General features: G+C 51.2%; 1 pseudogene; it reads left to right on the top strand.

The window, feature by feature from the left end:
* Positions 1-22444: 22444 nt before the first annotated feature.
* LOC147979149 (uncharacterized) lies at positions 22445-23312 on the top strand (annotated as a pseudogene).
* Positions 23313-25172: the final 1860 nt, after the last annotated feature.

Raw genomic sequence — 25172 nt, 5'->3', positions numbered from 1 at the left:
AGTCCCCCTTGACGCGCAAACAGCTTGTGGTAAGGAGATGCAATGGTGGGTCTAGTGTTCTACATCGGCAGGGCCCGACCCCATGCATTCCTCAGCCGCCATTGGTCCGACTAGATCACCAGGATGGGCCGAGGAGTGAGGGGCTATGTGGTCAGTTAGGCTCCTGAGTCGCGATGCTGAAGAGTCCCCCTTGACGTTGAAACGACCTTCATACCTTAGCTCCGCTTGGGAGGGCGCGCGACGACCAGGTCTGCGGGACCTGGCAGGGTGGCATACGCTTGGGCGTGACTCGAGCGCAACCCCCGTGCCCAGCGCCCTCGCGCGGCTCTCCCGAGGGGAGGAGTTGCGATGGGGCCAGACACCGAGCCAGGAGGCTCCCTGAGGTTGATACGACCGTGAGGCCACCCTTAGTTGTTTATCACCAGGACGGACCATGGTGCTTCCGCACTTGCACGGGCATAGTCGCTCCTCGGCAGTGTCGGCTGCTAGCGCGGAGCATGGTGCTTCTAGTGGTACGTGGGAGGGGACTCCCTACTATGGAGAGCCCCCGGGGCATGTACAGCCCTGCCCTGACATGTGGCTTGCACGGCAGGGCTAGACGAGGTGTGTCTGCGCACTCGTGAGCCAGCGCGGGACTCACGAGGCCCTACCTCAAGGCGGGTTGCACCTAGCTAGTCTTGATTCTTGTTCGCTGTGGTGGTCCTGCGAGGTGGTTAGACAACCTGCGCCGGACGAATCTCCTGAGGTTATCATGTTAGAAGGCCAAACACCAATGGCCCCAGGAGGTGACGTGAATGGGACCGGCCCGCCAGACAGAGCTCGGCCGTTGGATTTATCGACGTTGCAGGGACGGGCCCGAGGACAGACGTCGTGCCTAACCTTCTCACGCGAAGGGTCCTAAAGAAAGACGGCCAGTGCACGGCTCTTGTGGTAGGTGACAATCAAGCAGGTGATAGTCATAGATAAATTAAGCAGGGAAAGCAAACATGCCACTGGGTCAGGCCCGAGCGGCTTGTGGATGATGCAGCCCGAGGCTTCCCTCCCCAGCAAGGTAAGCTAAAGACATAAACAAGAAGGGATACATGCCACAGGGACAGACCCACACGGCCTAGGAATGATGCAGCCCTGAGGGCGCTCCCAGCTAAATAAACTTGGAAAATGTCACCTGATTCTGTTGATGAAGGGGTGTTGAGGCAGTTGCAGGTACGCGGCGAAGGGGTTGCTCCTCACGAGCCACCGGGGCCCTGAGCCTCGGGAGGCTCTGGGGTTCCAGGCGGTTCCTTGAGGACCGTTTCCATCTCCGCTAGGACTACGTGGTGCCTGGCCTCCTGAGCCACCAGGACGCGCCGCAAGTCGCATTGGTAGGCAGACGCCATTCCCGGCAAGCCGAATGGCATGCGAACGTAGCTGTGCGGTGGGCCCTCGCAGCGTCCCACACGCGAAGGCCAGAAGAGCTCCTGAGACGCGGCCCTGTTGAGCCCTGGGACGTTGATGCCGATGCGCAGCCCGTCATCCTCGCTTGGATGGGGAGCTGCGCCAGGTGAATGGCGATCGCCACGCATGGCCCTCGCATCCTGCAGTTCCTGAGTGGTTTCCGTAACGAACTCCTGAGCGCTGGGCGCTCCTCGCCCTGTGTCCTCCTGAGGGAAACATGCCACGTAGCATGCCTTCAAATGGTGCCCGAGCGCCTCCCACGTAATGTTGGCAAGGTCTGAGGCCCTCTAGAAGAGAGCCCCTGAGCCCTGCCTGAGGAGGGCACCGGGCGTGCCTTCCTATGCAACGAAGGGAGGCGCCCCAGGTGCGCGCGCTGACCCTGACGTGGCGCCACTTGCGGCGCGGTTCTCCTGAGGCCCAGCATGGAGTAACTGCTTCTTCTTCTTGGGGATGGCCTCAGGAGGGTACTCGCCCTTACTGTCACGGTCGTCGATTGCTGCAGCTTGGAAGGCACGCTCGAGGGAGCACACCGCATCTCTTTCTTCGCAGGGGACCCTAATGATTTCACTGCATCCTAGAATCTTGAGGAGGTTGTAGCCGTGGTGGGTCACCAGCAAGAACTTAGCCAGGGATGGATACCCGAGGATGGCACTGTACAGCAGACGGATGTGGGAGACGTCGAAGTAGATGAGCTCGGTGCGGTAGTTGTCGCGCTATCCGAAGGTGACTGGAAGGCGGACCTGACCTATCGGGGTGGTGGAGCCGTCGGTCACTCCTGAGAAAGGCTTGGTAAGCTGAAGCTGATCGTATGGAACTTGAAGTTTGTCGAACATCTCGACGGACAGGATGTTAAGCCTTGCACCACCGTCGATGAGAGTCTTGGTGACTTGCACGTTGCTGATGACGAGTGAACAGAGCATCGGGAGAATGCTAGCGGTGGCCGCGCACTTGAGCTGGTCTACCGAGCTGAAGGTAATAGCGCACTTGGACCACCTGAGCGGGTGTGTAGCCTCGAGCTTGGGAAGGACTGCGTTCACCTCGTGAGCGAACTACTTGAAGATACGCTGTGAGGCTGGGGCTTGAGCTCCACCCAAGATGCAGGTGATAGCACGTCGCTCCTAGAAGCCCCCAGCCCCCTCGTCTTGGTGGTGGTTGTCGTTCCTTCTTGGTGGTGGCAGCAGTGGAGGAAGCCCAGCATTGCCCTGAGGACGGTCCTGGCGAGGCTGATCCTTCCAGGCACCTTCGCGAGGCTAATCTTGCCAGCGGTCCTCACAAGGCTGGTAGCGCCACTCCTGGCGTGGGCACCGGCCATCCCAGCGTCCTCCGCCACGTCCTCCTCCTCGGTCGTAGCCTTGGTCGTGGCGCTCGAGGCGTCGACCAAAGCGTCCGTCGTGAATGGCCCTGAGCTCTTGACAATCGTTGGTGTTGTGGTTGTGCATGTTGTGGAAGGCGCATAACGGTCGGCTGCTCTTGGATGACTCGGGCTGTACCCTGCCGCGCTTCCTGTCCGGCTCTGCCGCGAGTATGGCCGATCTCTTGCGCTTCACGTCGTTGGCCTTGGCGTTCTTCTCCTCCAGGTCGGCGGCTGTGAGCTCGAGAAGGGAAAAGCGCCCTTCCTCAGCCCTTGCGCACTTGGTCGCCAGGTTGAACATCTCCAGGGATGTGCACAGCTCCTCGTGGATGGCGAGCTCCTCCTTCATCTTGACGTCGCGGACGCCATCAGAGAACGCATAGATGATGGCCTCGTCTGTCACCTTGGGGATCTTGAGACGAACGTTGTTGAAGCACTGGATGTACTTCTGGAGGGTTTCCCCAGGTTGTTGCTTGATGTGGCGCAGGTCATCCGCGGCCGGTGGGCGGTCGCGAGTGCCCTGGAAGTTGGCAACGAAACGGTCGCGCATCTCGTTCCAGGAAGAGATGGAGCCTGGAGGCAGGTTCAGGAGCCACGAGTGTGCACCATCCTTGAGAGCCATGGGGAACTAGTTTGCCATGACTTTCACGTCGCCGTTGGCCGCCTCGATGCTCATCTCGTAGAGTTGCAGGAACTCCGCGGGGTCGGGGGTGCCATCATAGCACGGAGGCAGGTCTGGCTTGAACTTTCCTGGCCAGGCGACACTATGCAGCTCGGGGGTGAAAGCGCAGCAGCCCGGGGCGGACACCGGGACCCTTTGCTGATGTGGAGCCTGGCCTTGACGCCCTCGCACCGCCATCACAGGCGGCGCACGGTCTTGTCGTAGCGGCGCCGGGAGCGCAGGAGCATTTTCTTGCGGACGAGGTACTTCTTGGCAGCTTCCTTCTTCGTGTACATGCACCCGACATGGTGGATCACGCCGGGGGGGGGGGGGGGGCGCACGCCTTGGCGCCAGGGCACCATCTTGGGGAAGAGGTGGTGGATGTGCTCCATGAGCCCAGTCGCCCGCAGCTGGCGGAGGGCGAGGCAGTGAGAGGGACGGCACAGGGGAGCCCCCTCTGGCACTGACAAGCTCAGCGATGCGGACGAGCCAGTCCTCGTAGAAGTCGTCGATGGAGCGGTAGCGCAGGAGTTCGCACGCAATGCACAGCGCGGACTGCGCGTCTGTGGGAGCGCGTTGGGTGTGAGACGACAAGCCGGTCGGTGTCAGCGATGGAGTGGCGGTGCGGCCATCCCGCCACACTGAGGGGTGTAGCGAGGAGGCTTGTTGCTCGTTCCTTGCCGGGCCGGTGACGGTGTTGCCGGCAGACGACGAAGAACGACAGGGTGGCCCGTCGACAGGAGCCGTCTGAACGACGCGGGCGGTGAGGGCGGTCCGGCGCTCAGCGCGAGCTCAGCGAGCATCCGACATGGACGTGACGAAGCGACGGGACGCAGAGCGACGGAAGGAAAGCTTCGGCGCACCCCTACCTGGCGCACCAAATGTCGGATCTCGGGTTTTGGCAAAACCCTCGAGGTTCGAACACTGGGGTGCGCACAAAGATCTCCCCCTACCAACTGAGGCACTCAACCTCGCCACGATCTCAAAGGCAAGCTCGTCGAACTCGCAACACAAGAGACACAAGATTTATACTGGTTCGGGCCACCGTTGTGGTGTAATACCCTACTCCAGTGTGGTGTGGTGGATTGCCTCTCAGGCTGAGGATGAATAGTACAAGGGGAAGAACAGCCTCCTGAGGCGAGGTGTTCTTGTGCTTGGTGGGTGTGAGGATGGATTGGATCTAGTCCAAGTTGAGATGGCTGAGGCTCTCCTTGTCCCCCCGTTGCCTACTGTGGAGGCTAATCCTATTTACAGAGGCCCTAGTCCTCTCCCCAAATGTTGAGCGGGAAGGGAGCCAAGAACGGCCAATTTGAAAGGGGACAACTAGTACAAGTTATCCAGACAAAAGCAGTCTTCGCCTGCCAAAGGCTCTGGTGGTGACGCCGCCTTGGGCTGCATGGTGACCTCCGTCTTGCCGTCCTGCTAGTCTTGGTCTCGTTGCACCGATATGGAAACCTTTGCTTGACGCCTCGGTACTCCTCGCCCGCGCTTGCCTCCTTAGCACCAAAGTGGAAACAAGGACACTATGCGCACTGGAGCCCGCCTAGTCTCGATCGTCATGCCTCACGTCATTGGAACCTCGCGAGGTTTGCTTGGCCTTGATCTCTCCGCCCCTCGCGAGCCAACCTGGTGAGGCCGCTCCCGAGGAGGTCTTGTGTCGTCCGCCTCGCGAGGCTTGGCCCCTCGCGAGGGTCTTGAATGCTTGTTGGTGAAGATGGGCTATACGGGCCTGCTTGCAGAGCCACACCGTGGGCCGCAGGCAGGCAAGTCTAGGGACCCCTGTTCCTAGAACACCGACAGTGATGGACATATCGTCCGAATCCTCTGCGGAAGGACAGTCCGGCGCCACTCCCGTGTTAGCCCCTGTCCTTAGGGCAGGGTCTCGAACCTGACTAGTGGAGGCACGACCGGCAGGATCCCCGGACATAGTCCAACGGACACTTTTCCTGATAGAATGTGGCGGATGACATCATGATTTGATGTGGCGACCAGGAGGCGTATTCTTAAAAGAAAGCCTTACGTCTTTGATGAAGGTTCTGCCGTATTATCGTTTGCCTTTCTCTTCGAGGACGTGCTCGACACAGGAGCCGCTCTCCTCGGAGATGCCTCTAGTGCGCATTGCGGCGTCGAGTGCCTCCCCTTTGGAGCAGGAAATAGTGCGGTGGGTGATGAGGGAGTCCTAGACTAAGGGGTCCTCGGGCGTCCGGCCTATTAGCCATTGGCCGGACTGATGGGCTGTGAAGATATGAAGACCGAAGATTGCACCCGTGTCCGGACGAGACTCTCCCTGGCATGGAAGGCATGCTTGGCGATCAAATAAGTAGATTCCTTTCTTTGTAACCGACCTTGTGTAACCCTAGATCCCCCCGGTGTCTATATAAACTAGAGGACTTAGTCCGGAGGGAGGACAATCATTATCATAGCTACACAAGCTAGACCACTAGGGTTTAGCCATTACGATCTCGTGGTAGATGAAGTCTTGTAATACTCATATTCATCAAGATCAATCAAGCAGGAAGTAGGGTATTACCTCCATAAAGAGGGCCCGAACCTGGGTAAACATCGTGTCCCCCGTCTCCTATTACCATCAATCCTAGACGCACAGTTCGGGACCTCCTACCCGAGATCCACCGGTTTTAACACCGACATTGGTGCTTTCATTGAGAATTCCACTGTGACATCGACGATAGGATCGATGGCTCGCCTTGTTCTCAAGCACAATATCACCGCCGGAGGAGCACTGGCCCCAGGCCAAACCCTCCGGCTGGGCGGCTTTACCGTGACCGCCCGTTCGGTTGTTAAGTCGACGATGACCTCCCGAGTCATCGAAAACGCCCTTCGTATTGACTCCGAACACTCCAAGCGGATGGATCCAGCAGAGCTTTCGTCTTTAAAAGAGCTCCTAGATCGCATCGCCGCCCTGAAGGTCGCCATAGACTACGATTGAATTGGGCTTAAACCCGATCACAGAGAATTCAAATCTCCACCGATCACCCACCAGATAGCGATAGTCGAGGAGAGAGACAACAATTCTTCCTCCATACTAAAGACGAACCATGTCCAGATCTCCGGCTTCGAAGAGTCGGACACCCACCTACGAGGAGATGCATCCTGCCCTGCGAACATAGAATCGGACAACGTGTCTAAGAAATCAGTGGATATCCCGGAGCCTGATCTGTTAAGTTCGGAATTCCTTCAGACTCTGGATCCAAAAATGGGTCAGGGTTCAGATTTAAAACCACCCACCCACCCAAATATAAGCGCTCTCATGAGCATACAACAGCAGTCTCAGGAAACGGTCCACCACTTCTGGGCCAGATTCCTTCTTGTCAAAGACAAGATTAAAGATTGCCGCGACGAGGAAGCGATCTCAGCGTTCCGCAACAATTGCACAGATGAAGGAATCCTCAATGTCATCAACCACCGTCGCATACTACAGTTTGCTGACTTGGCAACTATCGTACAGAAGTACAGTGCAATGGAAAGCGCCTAGAAAACTCAGGCAGCCCGTTGGGATCCATCGGTCCCCACTCAATCCCTCATTCAGGAGAAAAGGGCGCACCCTTGCAACACGCCCGGTCCAATAGTAAAGAAATATAAGTCCAGTACGAGGCGTGAAAACGTTCTGGCAGGATGGCTCGCTGGAACATGCAAAATACACGCAACACCGGATAACATACCAACACATAGCCTTAGAGCATGTTGGATACTCCGGCAAGTGGCCAAGAGCGGCGAGGATATCCTCACCAAGAATACCCCAGAACAACACCCCCAAGAAGACGATGACCCCAAAGTACTGAGGGTGTTCGAGACATTTGCCTCAAACAACAGGCGCAAAAGAGCACTACGCGAACTCACCGAAGTCTATCAAATAGCAGCAATAAACCCTTGGAATGACATGGCTATAACTTTTAATGCCGGTGCGAACCAAAATACAGGACAGTCTGAGCACCAGCCGCCTTTGTCCTCAGTCCAATCGTGGATGCCTTCTGGCTCACCAAGGTTCTCATGGACGGCGGCAACGGACTAAACCTCATCTACGAAGATACACTCCACAAGATGGAAATAGACAGGAGCCGCATTGAGCAAAGCAACACGACCTTCCGATGAATCATTCCTAGTCGGGAGGCGCGGTGTACGGGAAAAATAACAATCGACGTGGTATTCGGCGCGCCAAAGAAGTGTGACATTAGTCTCATATTTGACAACCTCTACGCATATGACATTAAGCTCAATCCGGAAAAGTATGTTTTGGCATCCCCGCAGGAAAGCTGCTGGGCTTCATCATCTCCAATAGAGGAATTGAAGCAAATCAAGCCAAAATTTGAGCTGTCACAATTGGCTACGCCAACAGACCTTAAACAAGTCCAAAAACTCACGGGTTGTGTGGCAGCTCTAAGCCGCTTTATCTCCAGATTGGGAGAAAAGGCACTGCCACTCTATCGCCTTCTACGGTGAACCGATCACTTCGAGTGGATGGACGCGGCAACAGCCGGACTAGAAGAAATGAAAACACTTCTAGCAAGCAACCCAATCTTGGCCGCGCCAAACTTCGGTTAACCCATGTTGCTATACATATCGGCAACACATCAAGTGGTGAGCGCCGTACTTGTCGTTGAACGAAAACAGGACGGACACAAATTCCCGCTCCAGAAGCCAGTATACTACGTATCCACTTTTCTTACACCATGCAAATCCCAGTACCCCATTATCAAAAGATAGCATACACAGTCTTCATGGCATCCCAAAAGCTACGACACTACTTCCAGGAGTGTTCGATCACGGTGGCCTCTGAGGTACCACTCAATGACATAATAAACAACTCCGATGCCACGGGCCGGATTGCCAAATGGGCCATTGAGCTCCTTCCACTCGATATTACATACAAACCACGTCGAGCTATTAAATCCCAAGTACTGGCCGGCTTCGTCGCCAGATGGACAGAGGCCAAACTACCTAAAGAGTACGGCACATATTCCAATTGGGTCATGTATTTCGATGGCTCCAAAATGCTGGCAGGGCTAGGAGTGGGCGTCATTTTAACGTCCCCCACTGGAGACGTCGTTCAGTACGTACTCCAAATACAATACATAGACTCCAACAACGCAGCCGAATATGAGGCCTTATTGCATGGTCTCCAGATGGCTGTCTCCATGGGCATACAGCGCGTGGAAAGTGCACGGGACTCAAACCTTGCAATATCTCAAATAAATGGAGGATTTGATGCCAAAGATCTGAAGATGGCAGCTTATCATAATGCCGTCCTAAAAATGTCGGCTCAGTTCGAGGGGCTCGAGTTCCATCACGTGGCCTGACAAAGTAATCAAGCGGTGGACGCTCTTGCTCGTATCAGTGCCAAGCGCGACCCCGTCCCACCTAATATCTTTCTGGAAAGGCTTTTTAAGCCATCCGTGGTGTGGCAGGGGGAAAGCGGTTATACTAGTCGGGATCCGAACACAACCCCAGATTCTGAACCCACCGATATCATCGGAGGCTCAGCCACCGAAATAACACCGCCGGCCCATCTCATTATGGCAGTCATTGCCCCATGGACCGAACCCTTCTTGGCCTACCTTAATAGGAAAGAACTTCCTGAGGATCGGAATGAGGCCCGCCGCTCTACCAGAGTCCTTCAAAGGTGTATCTCCGAGGAGGAGGGGCGGCAGCTCCTGGCTGAGATTCATGCCGGTCTCGTCGGGCACCACGCCGCAGCTCGGGCCCTTGTTAGCAAGGCCTTTCGTATAGGGTTTTATTGGCCAACGGCCCGAGCAGATGCACAAGACCTTGTCCAACATTGTGTCAGATGCCAACTCTTCGCCAACCAAAGCCATATGCCCCCACTGTCCTACAAACATCCCCATCACTTGGCCTTTCATGGTCTGGGGACTGGATATGGTTGGACTCCTTAAAGGAGGAAGCCATAAGAAAATATATCTGCTGGTCATGGTGGATAAATTCACTAAGTGGATAGAGGTCAAACCAGTTAAAACGGACGAGTCCGGGCCGGTGATAGAATTCATATCCAGCGTCATACACCGTTATGGTGTTCCACACAGCATCATCACTGATAGCCGCTCCAACTTAACAACCGACGAAGTGAAAACCTGGTGTGCTAATCTGGGCATCAAGATCGATTACGCCTCTGTCTATCATCCGCAGACAAATGGTCAAGTCGAAGGAGCTAATGGTCTTATTATGAGCGGCATCAAGCCTAGACTAGTGCGGTCTTTGAAGGAATCAGACACACACTGGGTTGAGGAGCTCGACTCCGTACTCTGGGGGCTGCGGACCACGTCCAATCGCACTACCGGAGACACACCTTTTTTCATGGTGTACGGAGCAGAGGCTGTGCTACCCTGCAACATTATACATGACTCACCTCGGGTGCGCATGTACGAAGAGAGAGAGAGGCCGAGCTCGATCGGTAGGACAACCTCGACGCCCTGGAGGAGGAGTGTGACGTTGCAAAAGCCCGTTCCGCATTTTATCAACAACAGGCACGCAAATATCAAAGCGAAGAAGTATGGGCCAAGACTTATAGCGTTGGCGAACTTGTTCTACGCTTGCCGGAGAAGAAAAATGACAAACTCAAGCCCAAATGGGAGGGTCCCTTCATCATTGACGAAGTTCTCACCGGAGGAGCATACCGCCTGCGTGATGCATCAGATAATCGCTTCGAGCTGAACCCCTAGAACATGGCCAGACTTCGAAGATTCTATGCCTAAGCGCCGAACTCTTTGTTCGTCTCCTTTTCCCTGCTATTTCCATAATACATTTTTAGTCTTTCTCTCTCTTTTTCGTTTTCCTCTTTAGCCTTATAGCTTTCGTGCGTTTAGACCGCGCACCCCTGACGCACACATATGCTTTAAAATATGTACGTCCATTATACCTGGGGGCTTCTTGTACAGAAGCTTGTTATTATTATCCGAGCATCAAGCTCATCACATATGCATTTTCCCCATATTTACCTTTTGTTCGCCATTATATGCATCCATATGACTTAAGTTTTGGCCAAGCTGGGTTGCCTGGCTCATGTGCTTATGCCCTACGTTCCCGTTAGTTCGGCTACGGCATAAATGGATCACCTCTGCGATTGTTACTACCGGGTCATCCGGATGTGTACCTCAGACTGGGTGAAGCCAAAAGCTAGCGTTCTTATGGGAATATTCGGTCGGTGGATTAAAGATGTTTCTTGCATTTGCTCCATTGCAAACCCACAAAAGATATATATATATATATATATACATAAACACTATTCTGATCACGGGATCAGAATAATATTCAGATCACAACATGAACTTCCCGAGTAACGCGCCTGACCTTCCCCGAGCACTAGGTTGAACTTCAGCTAAAAGGTGTCCAAATGGGGCTTGTGATATACCGTTGGATAGCTATTGACATCAGTATCATGACCCAAATTAAATTTTTGGCAAAATGTAAGCGGTTTAAGAGTAGTTTTGAAAACCATTTTTTCTTCATACAAAAAACGTGAATCTTATTTTCGATCGCATTTTTAAACTGTTTATCGAATGATGCAAATAATATGGCGTTGGAAAGCTGCTGCAAAACCGCTCCTTCCATATGTTGAAAGTATTTTCTAATTCCCTACGGTTAAAGAGTAATTCGGAAAATCGTAGAATTTCACAAACGGAACACCCGAGTTTGTATTTTCGATGCCATTTCTAAACGGCTAATCCAATTGAGGTAAATAATATGGCGTTGGAAAACTTATGAAAATGCGCTACTTTTTCATGTTAAAAGTTTTTTCTAATTTTGAACGGTTTAAAAGTAATTTAGAAAATGGTACAAGTTCCATCGAGTTTGTATTTTTGAGCTAATTTCTTAACCTTACGTCCAAATGCAGCAAATGATATGGCGTTGAAAATATTGAAGAAATGCGAAACTTTTTTGTATATATTGTTTCTCCTAATTCATTACGGTTTTATGTCAGTTTTGAAAATGGTTAAAAACGTATTTTTGCTGTAATTTCTACAAACTTTATCGGAATGGGGCAAATAATATACCACTGGAAAGCTACGGAAAATTAGAAACTTTTTCATGTTGATGGTTTTCTCTGAATCCTGGCCGTTTTCAAGTAATTTCAAAAACGGCGAAATCATGCATTCTGCCTTTATCGCGAAACAGATTCTTTAAATATGCACCACGTGAAGAACTTGAACTTCTCAGCGTGTGTGCTTGAACTTAACTTTGTTTTTCATGTGTTTTTTTCTCGTAGATCTCCATCCACTGCAAGTAGCTCTCCATCCATTCACCGGAATTGAGCAGGTGATATACCGATGGAAAGCTTCTATAAACACGCAAGTTTCCTGTGTTGATCATCTTTTCATACTCGTGACGATTTTAAAAGTTTTTCATCTAAAATTCATTCATCGTAGTAGTTGAACTTCCTACTGTTTTCACATTGAACTTCTGTAACGTATTTTTGTTTGTAATTTTCTCATCCATTCGTTAGTGTTACATAAATAATATTCCTTTTGTGAAAACGTCTCTCACAATAATTTTTTTAACTTTCTTCGACCGAGGACTTGAACTTACACAAATGATATTCCTGTCGTTTTGAGGTAAATTAGAAAATGACGAGATCATGATTTACGTGTTCATCGCGAGCGAAAATGCACTGTGTGAAGTAGTTGAACTTCTGGGGCATGTTTGTTTGAACTTCACTCTGTTTTTGACGTGTTGTGTTTTGACGTGTTGCTTTTTGCACCGCGTGAAGTAGTTGAACTTATGGGGCATGTCTGTTTGAACTTCACTCTGTTTTCACTTTATTGTATTTTTCTTATATGAAATACACACCATGTAGCACATGAACTTCCGGTTGTTATCACTTTGAACCTCTCTCTGGTTTGAGAGAATTATTTTAAAACACAAAAAACTACATTTTTATGTATTTTGGATATCTAAATACATGGTTAACCTTTTTCACAAGATTTTTTTGAACTTTTCTTCGCCGAGCACTTGAACTTCTAGCAACCATTTCTTTTGTTTATGAGTTTTTTTTAAAAGTGCAAAAAATGCCGTTGTGTTTTTAATTTTTTGAACATGTAAATCCTAGGTTTTAATAAACTCTGAACTTCTATGTCATTTCAATTTGAACTTCACCTTTTTTATATTTTGATTAAAGAATTGTATTCGACTTTTATACGAAAAAATCGAACATTGAAATACAAGGTGAACATATCTCGCAAGAATTTTTGAACTTCCCTGGATAGAGCACGTGAACTTCTTGCAACAAAACCTTTTATGCCTTTTGTTTTCTATTCTTATATTCCTATCTGAAACACATTTCATGTATTAGTTGAACTTCCCGTTGTTTTCGTCTTGAACTTCTGTCACGTATTTTTGTTTAACCTCTCTCACAAGAATTTTGAACTTTCTCGGTCCGGGCACGTGAACTTCTAGCAACAAATTTTAGACTTTGCCTTTTTATTCTTTTTTATCTAATGAAATGCACACCATGCAGAACATGAACTTCTGGCAGTTATGAATTTGAACTTCTCTCTGTTTCACTTTTGTAAAGGAAAAATACACAAAAGTGCACATCATGCATATTTTTTAATGAAAATCGAACCACTTCGTTATTTTAGTTTGAACTTCTAGCTTTTTATAAAATGGTAGTATATAAAAATTTGTGCACTTTTGCTCATGGCTTCTCGACATAAAAGCTCGAATTCGCATGAACTTTTTCTGTACAACAAATTTTCAAATTGTGCGGAGAGCGCATTTGTGAGTGCATGTGAGAGAAGCATAAAAAAACAACTTGATGTCCATATAGAGTCAACCTTCTTCAACAATTCACTTTGAACTTCAAATAAACAAATTGAAAAAGCAAAAAATACTTGCATAGTACCACAACCATTCTGATCCATTTTACTTATATCCATTCACTTACAATATAGTACTACCTCTGCTTTAGATTCATTTTAGCATTTTCACAAACACATGAAGAAAAATGTCCAGCCCTTTTGTTGGCATTTCAACAAACAGGTGAATGGCATAAAAAAGTGGGCTTCTCCGATGGACGGCGTGAGTGCAAGAATGGGGCAGGACGTCGGATAGCCGGTGGAGGCCCACCGCGGAATGGCAACGAGGTTCGTCAGACGGGGTACGTGTGGATCTTGCCCGACAGTAGGGCACTGCGCGACGATGGAGGTGGATTCTGCAAGACAACGAGGCACAAGGAGCAGATGGAGGTAGGGATCCCGAGTGGTTGGTAGCGGCGGCGGTTGGTGCAGGGGGTGACGGTGTAGTGGGGGCATGTGGTGCCACTTAGTGCACTAAGCGGCGGGTTGTAGGAGGACGGTGGCTACACCGGCACTTGGAGGGTCGTGGCCGCTGCAGGTCACGGCTGCAAGTGGCGGAAGGTCGTGGCGGCATGTGGAGGAAGGTCATGCGGAGGCAGGATCCCGGCGATTTGCGACGCGAGCTGGTGGTTGTCACGCGGCCGTAGGATCCTGACGAGGGGAGGTTGGTTGGCGGCGGTTGCAGCGGTGCCGCCAGATGGGGTGGTGTGCGAGGCCAAAAGCTGGGGTGGGGGCGGTGCACTGCGATAGCCGGATCAGTGGGTGGGGCGCTGCGATGGCGGGTTCTGGGAGCCGGGCAGCGCGGTGGTCGGGGACGGAGGCGGGGCGGCACGCTATTTGCTCGTGGCGGCGGGGCCCCAGGATGAGGCTGGCGGCGGGTCCGCGGGAGGTGGCCGGCAGAGGATCCACGGGAGGAGCCCGACGGAGGGTCCACGGGAGGAGCCCGGCGGTGGGTCTGGGGGAGGTGGCCGGCGCTGCATTTCGAGGTGTGGGCGTGGTCGGCAGAGATTCGCGGATGGGTGCGGCGTGGGAACGAGAGGTGGAGGACGTTGGAGTGGGAGGTGGGAGAGAGTAGTTTTTTTGGGCCGCGCCGGTTCACTAGTTTATCAGGAGTTCAGCAACATCTTCGTCGGCCCTATATAGGGCCCATCATGATCCAAATAGTTATTCTAATCCTGGGATTAGAATAGTGCTACTATATATATATATATTGTGAATTTTTCAATGACAGTTCGGACATGCACTGTAACACATGCACACCTAGGGAAAGGAACTCTTAATGGAACTATTCTCTATCGAAGATGTTTCTTACAACTTTAATGTAATATAACATAACTAGCCAAATACAACTTGTCTGTTCAATCAACTATGACCCCTACGCCTGATTTCCATGCATTCCCCGGTCTATTCGGCCGCACGGGTATTCGGAAACACTCCGCACCTTTGGGTCCCGAGGTTGAAGAGAAAAGGTGTGCCATGACAACCGTTTTACAATTTAGCTAGAATTTACATATGTCAAGGAAGGTACATAGTAACTTAGACTCATAAATTTCCTCCTCTATACCATCCAACAGGCTATCTAACTTACAATCCTGTTGGGAATATTTGGCAGCTACTGCTACTTGGTCATATACCAAATTAACGGGCACTTCTTTCCCATCTAACCCTAAAGGTCCGACCCAGGCCATGTGATTCGGATCAAGAGTGGTATACCGTGTTTTCACCATGGCCCAGGCCTCTCGCGCACCCTCCCGGCAAGCCGATATTTTCCATAATCGGATACGTCGCCGCGCTCCCTTAAATAGCTCTACAAGCTCCTACATACTTCCTGGAGGGGAGGCGGATGGCCATAAGGCCTTAGCAACACTCCGCATTGCCTGCGGAGCTTGCTCATGCATTTGCGACAGCCCCTGCAGCAGATCATCCGACAATCCGGACATCTCCTCTTCGGGACGGCCTGTCAGCATACCTGCAAACATAACTTTGTCAATACTTTTCATCTCCGAACTATTATAAGGTAAGTTCGGTCACATACTGAATATGCCGCCTCGCATCCTTTTTTTCTCCTTCGCGTAGTCGGCCAGTTGGGCCCGCACATCTTTTAGTTCCTCGCCCAGCTGGATGTTGGAATCCTGAGTTTGTTTTTCTCCTCTCTGACTCGGGTCAGAACGCGCTCGTTGGCGGCATGTAGTCTTTTCGCCTCTTTCTCGCCCGTTTGAGCGGCCTTCAGTTTCTCTTCCAGTTGGTCCGACGATCCTGTTATGAGACAAGCAATAGTATCAGCACAGCTGGCATATAATCATTGTTTCTTGATGGAGGGAAACATTACTAGTAGACACCTTCTTGGATTTCTCCAGTTCGGCACGAGCAGTAGTTAGCTGCATCTGACACTTTTCTAGCTCTTGGGCTAGCAGGTCATTCTTCTCTGTAAGAACCTAGTTATACAACGATACTTAAATCAGTTGTACCAACTGCTTCAAGTCTCGGGGGCTATTGGCATATGGTTATCATATTCGGACAAAGTAAACTTACTCGCACATCTTTAAATGCTGCTTTGTGGCTCTGCTAAGCTCATCTCGAGCAGCTCGGATGTATGCATCAGCCGAGCTGAAGCTGTTAAATGCCTCTTTTGAAAAGACGGGGTCTTGTAAAACGGCCATGCGGCGCCGATGATTCATGGCGCTCTCCACTTCCAAGTTAGTGACAGATACATCATCCGAATCCTCGGCTAGAGGACAGTCCAACGTCACCCCCGCATCAGCCCTCGTCTTTACGGCAGGATCTGGATCCTGGCTGTGGTAAGTATGACCGGCCAGACCCCCGGATATAGTCTGGCACACCTTTTTCCTGATACAGGATAAACAGAAAGGTCACAGTTGGATGTGACTGCCAAGGTGCATATGTGCAAATCCATACCTCTTTGATGGGGGCTCGGCCATATCTTCGTTTGCCTTCCTCTCCGAAGGCTTGCCCGATGTGGGGGCCGCTCTCTTCGGAGATGCCCCTGGGGCAGCATGGCGCGCCGAACGCCTCCCCTTTTGAGCACAGGACAGTGTGGTGGGTGAGGAAGAATGAGAAAATTCTCTTGGACAAGGTATCTCTGGATTACTTACATGTGAAGCGGGAAGGAGATCGGGGTAATCGGCGATGATGGGTACATCTGTACCATCATAGCTCATCTGATAGAATATTCCATCCTCGAGCTCCACAAATATGTCCTGATCTTCCTCATATCTGGGGTCAAGATCCCGGTTGCGATTCTTCGGCTGAGGGGCAGGGTCGTGGATCCCCTCGACAGCCTTTTGCCATTCTTGTTATAAGCGGATAAGATACTGCCTGTCAGGAATGATTCATGGACAGGAGTAAAACAGTGGAGTTAAAGCTTACCCACCTGGGAGGATTATACATGGAAAATCCGTCTCGATATTGGAGACGGGTGAACTCCTCCTTCTCCCCTTTATATAGTTCGGCCAATATTTTGTCCAGGGTGGAGGGGGTCTTTGGGCCCTTCCGACCATAGCGTGAGGCGTCATCTTCCCCGTTATAATGCCACATGGGCAGCCCTCTGTATTGGAGTGGCTGGACCCCCGTGCTATGGAGATCATCATTACCTCGACTATTGACAATCCGGACTGGGCAAGCATCTTAATCTTGCCCAGCAGCAGGCTGATCTCTGCACTATCCTCTTCCTCGAGGCTCCAAGGATGCCAGCTATGGCGTTTCGTCAACGAAGCACTTGAAAACTCAGGGAGGCCCATACGGACGAGGTTGGGTAGAGCGACATCGTCAATATAGAACCATTCGGAAGGCCACTCTTTGGAAGCTTTCTTCGGCGTGTCGGACAGGTATCCAGTCCCGGCGATACGCCACACTTCGGCTCCTCCCACTTTAAAAGTTGACCCACCTTGATTACGAGGGACGAGGCAGAACAGTCTTCTCCATAAATGGAAATGGGCCTCGCAGCCCAGGAATAGCTCGCATAGAGCGACATAACACACAATATGAAGGATAGAGGCGGGGGTGAGACTGTGCAGTTGGAGGCCGTAATACTCCAGCAGACCTCGGAGGAAGGGATGGATCATAAATCTGACACCTCTTAATAAGAAGGGGATGAAGCATACTCGTTTTCCCCTGGACGGATGGGGAAGTTCTCCGCTTGAGCCCCGCCCTTGAAGGACACCATCCCTGCTCATACGAGGACCAAATCCGTGGGGGGAAGAAAGCCCTGTGTTTGTAGCTTCACCAGCAAACTGTGAGAAACTGAACATCTCTCCCAATCCCCCTTTTCGGAGTTGTGGGGACGAGAGGAAGAGCTGGGAGCGCTAGCCATGTTGGGATGGTTCTTCTCCACAAGCTCTGAGGGTTTCTTCCATGAGATTTGGAGGGGATATGAGATCTATTCTCTTTAAATAGGTACCTTTCTGGTATGGTCAGGGTGGTATATGTAAAAATACCCTGACCTCTCGCATTTGCTCGACATGTGGAAACTGAAGTTATCGATGCGCAGAAGCCGAGGGGTACAACATTAAATGGAAGGCCGAACACACTACTTGGAAGTTATTAGTGGAGGAACCCACCTTGCAATGCCAAAGACAATCTATGCACGAACACCTCATCGTTGAAGACTAGTTCGGGGGCTACTGAGGGAGTCCTGGACTAAGGGGTCCTCGGGCGTCCGGCCTGTTAGCCATGGGCCAGACTGATGGGCTGTGAAGATACGAAGACCGAAGACTGCACCCGTGTCCGAATGGGACTCTCCTTGGCGTGGAAGGCAAGCTTGGCAATCGAATAAGTAGATTCCTTTCTGTGTAACCAACCTTGTGTAATCCTAGATCCCCCCGGTGTCTATATAAACTGGAGGACTTACTCCGGAGGGAGGACAATCATTATCATAGCCACACAAGCTACCGCTAGGGTTTAGCCATTACGATCTTGTGGTATATCAACTCTTGTAATACTCATATTCATCAAGATCAATCAAGCAGGAAGTAGGGTATTACCTCCATAAAGAGGGCCTGAACCTGGGTAAACATCATGTCCCCCGTCTCCTGTTACCATCAGTCCTAGACGCACAGTTCGGGACCCCTACCCGAGATCTGCCGGTTTTGACACCGACAGGTGAGGCATAATAAAGAAGCTCTTTCGAAGAAGGTGTCTATTAAAATTACTTACATGCCAAGCAGGGAGGAGGCCGGGATAATCGACAATGATGGGCACTTCCGTACCATCGTAGCTCGTCTGGTAGAACACTCCATTTTCAAGCTCCACAAATATGTCCGGATCCTCTTCGAATCCGGGGTCAAGGTCCCGGTTGTGACCCTCCGGCTGGGGGCGGGGCTATGGATCCCCTTGGTGGCTTTCCGCCATTCCTGTTGCGTGTGGATAGGTTGCTATCCATTAGAAATGATTCAGGGATTGAGTAAAATGGTGGAATTAGAACTTACCCAGCTGGGAGGATTATACATGAAAAATCCATATCGACATTGGAGACGAGTGAACTCCTCCTTCTCCCCTTTGTACAGTTCGGCCAATATTTTGGTCAAAGCGGGGGGGGGGGGGGGTGTTCAGACCCTTCCGACCGCAGCGTGAGGCGTCATCTTCCCAATTATAGTGCCACATGGGAAGCCCTCTGTATTGGAGTGGTTGGACCCCCCTCCCCACAGTATGGAGATCGCCATTACCTCGATTATTGATAATCCGGATTGGGTGAGCGTCTTAATCTTGCCCATCAACTGAATGACTTCTGCACTATCCTCCTCCCCGAGGCTCTGAGGGCGCCAGCTGTGGCGTTTCTTCAACGGAGAACTTGAAAATTTGGGGAGACCCATTCGGACTGGGTCGGGAAGAGCGGCGTCGTCAATATAGAACCATTTGGAAGGCCACTCTTCGGAAGCCTTCTTCGGCATGCCGGACAGGTATCCGGTCCCGGTGATATGCCATACCTCGGCTCCTCCCACTTTGAATATTGATCCCCCTTGGTTATGAGGGACGAGGCAGAACCGTTTTCTCCATAATTCAAAATGGGTCTCACAGCCCAGGAATAGCTCACACAGAGCAACGTAACCGCGATATGCAGGATGGAGGCAGGAGTGAAGCTGTGCAGTTGGAGGCCATAATACTCCATAAGTCCCCGGAGGAAGGGATGGATTGGAAATCCGATGCCCCTTAGCAAGTAGGGAACGAAGCATACTCGCCCCCCCCCCCTAGACGGATTGGGGAAATTCTCCACCTGAACCCTGCCGTTGAAGGACGTCAATCCTGCTCGGACGGGGACTAGATCCGCGGGGGGAAGAAAGCCCTATTTTTGCAGCTTCGTGAGCTGACCGTGAGATATGGAATATATCTCCCAATCACCTTTTTTGGAGCCGTGGGGACGAGAGGAAGAGCTGGGAGCGCTAGCCATGTTGGAGTGGTTCCTCCTAGCGAGCTCTGAGGATTTTTTTCGCATGGTGTGGAAGGGATCTGAGATCTATTCTCTTTAAATAGGCACCTCTCTTGTATGGTTAGGGTGGTATGTGCAAAAATACCCCAACCTCTCATATTCGCTCGACACGTGGAAGCTGGAGTCAGGAAGGCATGGAAGCCAATGGGCGCGACATTAAATGGAAAAACCGAATACTTCTTTTTAAGTCAGGGACTTTGAAGTAGCCGGAGGAGGAACCCGCCTTGCAATGTCGAAGACAATCTGCGTGCCGGACACCTCGTCATTGAAGTCTGGTTCAGGGGCTACTGAGGGAGTACTGGACTAAGGGGTCCTCAGGCATCCGGCCTGTTGGACATGGGCCGGACTATTGGGCCATGAAGGTACAAGATAGAAGATTTTCTCCCGTGTATGGATAGGACTCTCCTTTGCATGGATGGCAAGCTAGGCGGCCGGATGTACTATTTCCTTTCTATGTAACCGACTTTGTACAACCCTAGCTCCCTCCGGTGTCTATATAAACTGGAGGGTTTAGTCCGTAGGGACAATCATAATCTCATAGGCTAGACTTCTAGGGTTTTAGCCATTACGATCTCGTGGTAGATCAACTCTTGTAATACTCATATTCTTCAAGATCAATCAAGCAGGAAGTAGCACTACTAGGGAAAACCCTAGTAGTAGCGTGGGTAATTGCCTAGCAGTAGCGCGGGGGACTGCACTACTGCTAGGGCGCTACAGCTAACTTTTAGTAGTAGCGTAGGTGGTACCCGCGCTACTGCTACTTCTAGTAGTAGTAGCGCGGTTACCACCCGCGCTACTACTACTTAGTTGTAGCATGTGTCAAGGCCCCGCACTACTATTAACTAATTGAGAATTAAAAAAATCCATCCATGGCGGCTGCTTTTGCTGGGCATCGTCCTCTCCATCCATGGCTGCTACTGGTCCTAGAGGGGATGAAGTTGTCCGTGGTGTTGGTGCTTCCCCACCCAACTTGTGCCCGCACCTCTCGTCTAATGCTGCTACAAGAAAAGAGAACATTATTAGAAAGAGGAATAGAGAGATAGAGAGAAGTAGGAGGAGGAACTCACCGGTGGCCGCCGGAGTTGGAGCCGATGGCCGAAACCCTAGATGAAGCTCGGTGAACTGCTGCTACTTGTCGTGGGACCCTTGACCCGGTGAGGAGGTGCAAGTGGCTGCGTCCATGGCGGATCTGGTCGCCGCCATGGATGACGCTTTGCTGGTTTTCGTCTCCTTCAACTAGCGGAGAAGAAGGAGCATGAAGGGGGAGGGGAGGGGTCTGCTGTGCCGCCGAGGATGGAGGATGGAGGGGGAGGGGGAGAGGAGGTCGCCGGATTTGTGAGTGCCGCCGAGGTGCGAGGCCGGCAGTGGCGGTGGGTGAGGAAGGGAATGGCGAGTGGGAGGAGAAGGGGAATAAGAAGAGTGTGGGTTTGGATTTGGGCCTCGGCACGCTATGTGTACGTATGTCTTGGTGGGTCGATAGTAGTAGCACGGGTTTATACCCCTCGCTACTACTATGGCATGTCCCGGGCGGGCACGGTAGAGACCACTTAGTAGTAGCGAGGGTTATAAACCCGCGGTACTACTATCAACTTAGTAGTAGCGCGGGTTTATACCCCTCCCTACTACTATAGGATGTTCCGGAGGCGCACAGCAGAGACCACTTAGTAGTAGCGAGGGCTAAAAACCCGCGCTACTACTATCAACTTAGTAGTAGCGAGGGGTAAAAACCCACGCTACTAGTAAGTAGCAGTAGTGAGGGTTATAAACCCTCGCTACTAGTAAGCGTCTGCCTCTAAGCTTTTCCCTAGTAGTGTAGGGTATTACCTCCATAGAGAGGGCCCGAACCTGGGTAAACATTGTCTCCCTGTCTCCTGTTACCATCAACCTCACACGCACAGTTTGGGACCCCCTACCCGAGATCCGCCGGTTTTGACACCGACATCCAAGATCCAAGAGTAACAAGTCAATGGTGGACAAATATTGTGGGGAACACGAATTTGGTTTAGTCAAAATGTATATCAGGTCTTGCTCTCCCAATCCCCAAAGTTTCAACAAGTTTGTGTGGAGGGATTGAGATTATTGAGCAAAATGGAGTGTAGCAATGGTGGAGCTCAACAAGACATTAGGGTTAGGGATGGAGGTGGAAGAAAATGCCCTTTTATAGTGTTATTGGCCGGGTGGGCATTTTTGCCCGTTGGACCCCATGTGCATGGGCTAAGTCAGCCCAGTGCGCATGGGGTACTCAGAGAAACCCATCTCGTGCACACGGGGGTCAAAAGACACCATGCGCACTGGGTGTCCAAAAAGTTTAGCGGTGTTAGAACAGGGTTGTGCTGTGTGTGTAGTTACCATATTGTATAGGGGCTTCTTTGCTTATTTCCCTTCATGTATATGTGCTGGCCTGTTGACCTGATGGAATATATGCTCACTTCATAACATGGTATAAGAGCTAGGGTTAGGTTCCCCAGCCGCCGTCGCCACCGGTCGTTGTTCCTCTCTTCATTGAGCCTCTCCCGTCTTCTTCCTGGTAGCCGATGCCGCCTACTGGTCCAGGCCACTGCTGCCACCGTCCTTCCCGGTCGGCGGCGCTGCCTCAACGTGTTGTTGTTGCTGTTGCTCCTCTTCTCTGCTGTTGCTGCTGCTGCTCTTCTCCTCCTGGTCTGCTACCACCATCAAGTTGTGCCTCCTGCTAGTGCTGGTCTTCAACGAGGTGCTGCTGCTGCTCTGCTGGAATGGCGCCCTCCACCACCACCGATGTTGTCCCAGTCCCATGATGTCATGTTATCTTCAACGGATAGAACTACAGGGACTGGGTGCAGCACATGAAGCTTCACATGAGGGACTAGCTGGTCTGGGAGCACCTCTCTGGTGCTCTGCCTTGTCCCCTGCTACCCACTCCTCCGGCTGAGTTGGCCTTCCCTGTTGATGCCGATGAAACCAAGAAACATGAGATGCTAGATGCTTTTGAAGAGGCCACTGAAGAGTATCAGAATCAACTCCACTTGTACAAGCAATGGACAAATGATGATGCTCATGCCTCTTCTATCTTGGTGAACAACATGGATGTCGATCTCACCATGGATTTGGTGGCCCTTACGACTGCATATCAGATGTGGGAGCACCTTCACCATTGCTATGAGTCTACAGGGGATGCCATGTATCTCTCTGTTGTTCGTCAAGAGCAACAACTACAACAAAGAGATGCTACTGTGGATGATTTCCACAAGGAGATGTCGGCACTGTGGCGCCAATTGGACTCTCTGGGAGCTGATGTTTGTTGCGGATGTTAGTGTTGTGTGCGGCGACAAGATAAGCTGGAGGTTCGTTGCCTCCATGATTTCCTCACTCGCCTCCAGCCAGAGTTTGAGCAGAGTCGTGCTCAGCTATTGGCACACCATCCTCGGCTCTCTACTCTAGAGGCTCTTGCTGAGGTGCGATCTGAGGAGATGCGTCTACGGAGAACAAGCTTGTTGCCATCCTCTTCAGCAGTCCTGGCTTCCCGCGTTCCACCACCACTTCCTAGTGTGCCCTCTTCGATACAGGTGGCAGCAACCTCCACTAGTGCTTTCTGCAACTACTGCAAGCAGGATGGTCACATGATCACAGAGTGCATCAAGAGGAGGAACACAGGGTCGCCAAGGTGGCCGTCCTCAAAAGGACTCGGGATGCTCCTCTAATTCTCGTGAGGGCTCCCTTGAGAAGGTTCACCAGGACATGCTCACCTTGCTCTGTCGCCTTATTGCTTCTGTACCATCCTCAGGTTCTGCTGGTTCTGCTGGTCAGACGTCTGGTCCACCACCACACTCTTCGTCAAGTACATCTTTGCCCTGGATTCTTGATTCTTGGGCCTCCTTCCACATGACACCACACCGAGATGACCTTTGTGCTGTCAACTTTGTGCCTTCTCCACTTACGATTCAGACTGCAGATGGCACTTCTCTTCCTATTGCCGCAAGAGGGACTCTTTCCACGTGTTCTTTTCATGTCCCTGCCATTTCTCATGTTCCTAAACTGACTATGCAACTTCTATCTGCTGGTCAACTTATTGACTTGGGTTGTCGTGTTATTCTGGATTCTGACTCTTGTTGTGTTCAGGATCGTCATACGAGGACACTGGTTGGGATCGGTCCTTGGCGCCATGACTCTCAACACCTTTGGGAGCTTGATTGGCTGCGCCTTCCTTCCGCCGCGTCCTCTAGCCAGTCGGACATCACCACCCCTTTTGCTTCAGCTGCCACCTCCACCACATACTTCGCTCAGTGGCATCATCGATTGGGTCACATTTGTGGCTCTCGGTTGTCTTCTTTGGTTAGGAGTAGTCTGCTCAATCTGTTGAATGTGTTTTCCTTGGCTACAGTTTGGAGCACAAAGGTTACCGTTGCTAGGACCCTATTGCTCAAAGACTGAGAATCTCCAAAGATGTCACTTTCGATGAGTCTCGCTCCTTCTACCCTCATCATTCTTCTACTGCCACCACCGAGTCGTTAGTCGAGCCTCTCTCTTTTTTGACTCTACTTGATTCTTCACCTTTATCGTCACCTAGTAGGTCCACTCCTAACCTTTCACCTGTGTCTGCTCGTGAGCTTCAGTTTACATAGGATGAGGTTTCTATTCCTGACTCTCCTACCCGGGTTGCGCCATCCACTCTCTCTCCTTTTCCTTTTACCTACTCTCGTCATTCTCAGCACCCTTCTCCCTTCGATGCGCCACCTTCCACTTCCCCTCTCTCTCTCTCTGCTTCCTTTTGTCTACTCCCATCGTGCTCAACACACTCCTCCCTTGGATGCGCCCACTTCCACTTCCACTCCTTCCCTATTGGGTCCCATTCCTCCAGAACCACCTACCCCTCTCGCTCCTCGGTATAATCTGCGCGATCGCCACACTCTCGAGCCTCCTGCGTACTATGTTGCTGCTGCTACCACTCTTGTTGAGCCGTGTATGTATCGTGAGGCTGTTGCTCATTCTGAATGGCAGCATGCTATGGTAGAGGAGATTCATGCTCTTGAGAACATAGGCACTTGGGACCTTGTACCCATACCTACAGGCGTTAGACTCATCACTTGCAAATGGGTCTACAAGGTTAAGACACATTCAGATGGTTCTCTCATACACTACAAAGCTCATCTTGTTGCGCATGGCTTCCAACAGGAGTATGGTCGTGACTATGATGAGACTTTTGCTCCTGTTGCTCACATTAGGGGTGGGCATAAAAACCGAGAACCGATGGTCGGAGCCGAAAAAACCGAAACCGAAGCCGAAAAAACCAAGGACCGAAACTTTGGTTGTTCGCTCGGTCACGGAACATTAGAAACCGATATTACATTGGTGGATTCGGTTGTTCGATCCCGTTGACCGAATCTCCTGAATTAACCGAACACATGCAGCCCCGCTTCATGCATATTAAGGCCATCGTACTAAGCCCACTAGAAAAAGCCCAATAACTATTGTACGTCGTATCCT

Source organism: Triticum urartu, chromosome 3A (genome assembly GCF_056163025.1).
Source record: "Triticum urartu cultivar PI428250 chromosome 3A, HENAU_Tu73, whole genome shotgun sequence".
In the NCBI taxonomy this organism is placed as follows: Eukaryota; Viridiplantae; Streptophyta; class Magnoliopsida; order Poales; family Poaceae; genus Triticum; species Triticum urartu.
Note: the sequence above shows the minus strand (reverse complement) of the source record. Positions and strands in the feature narration are given on the sequence as shown.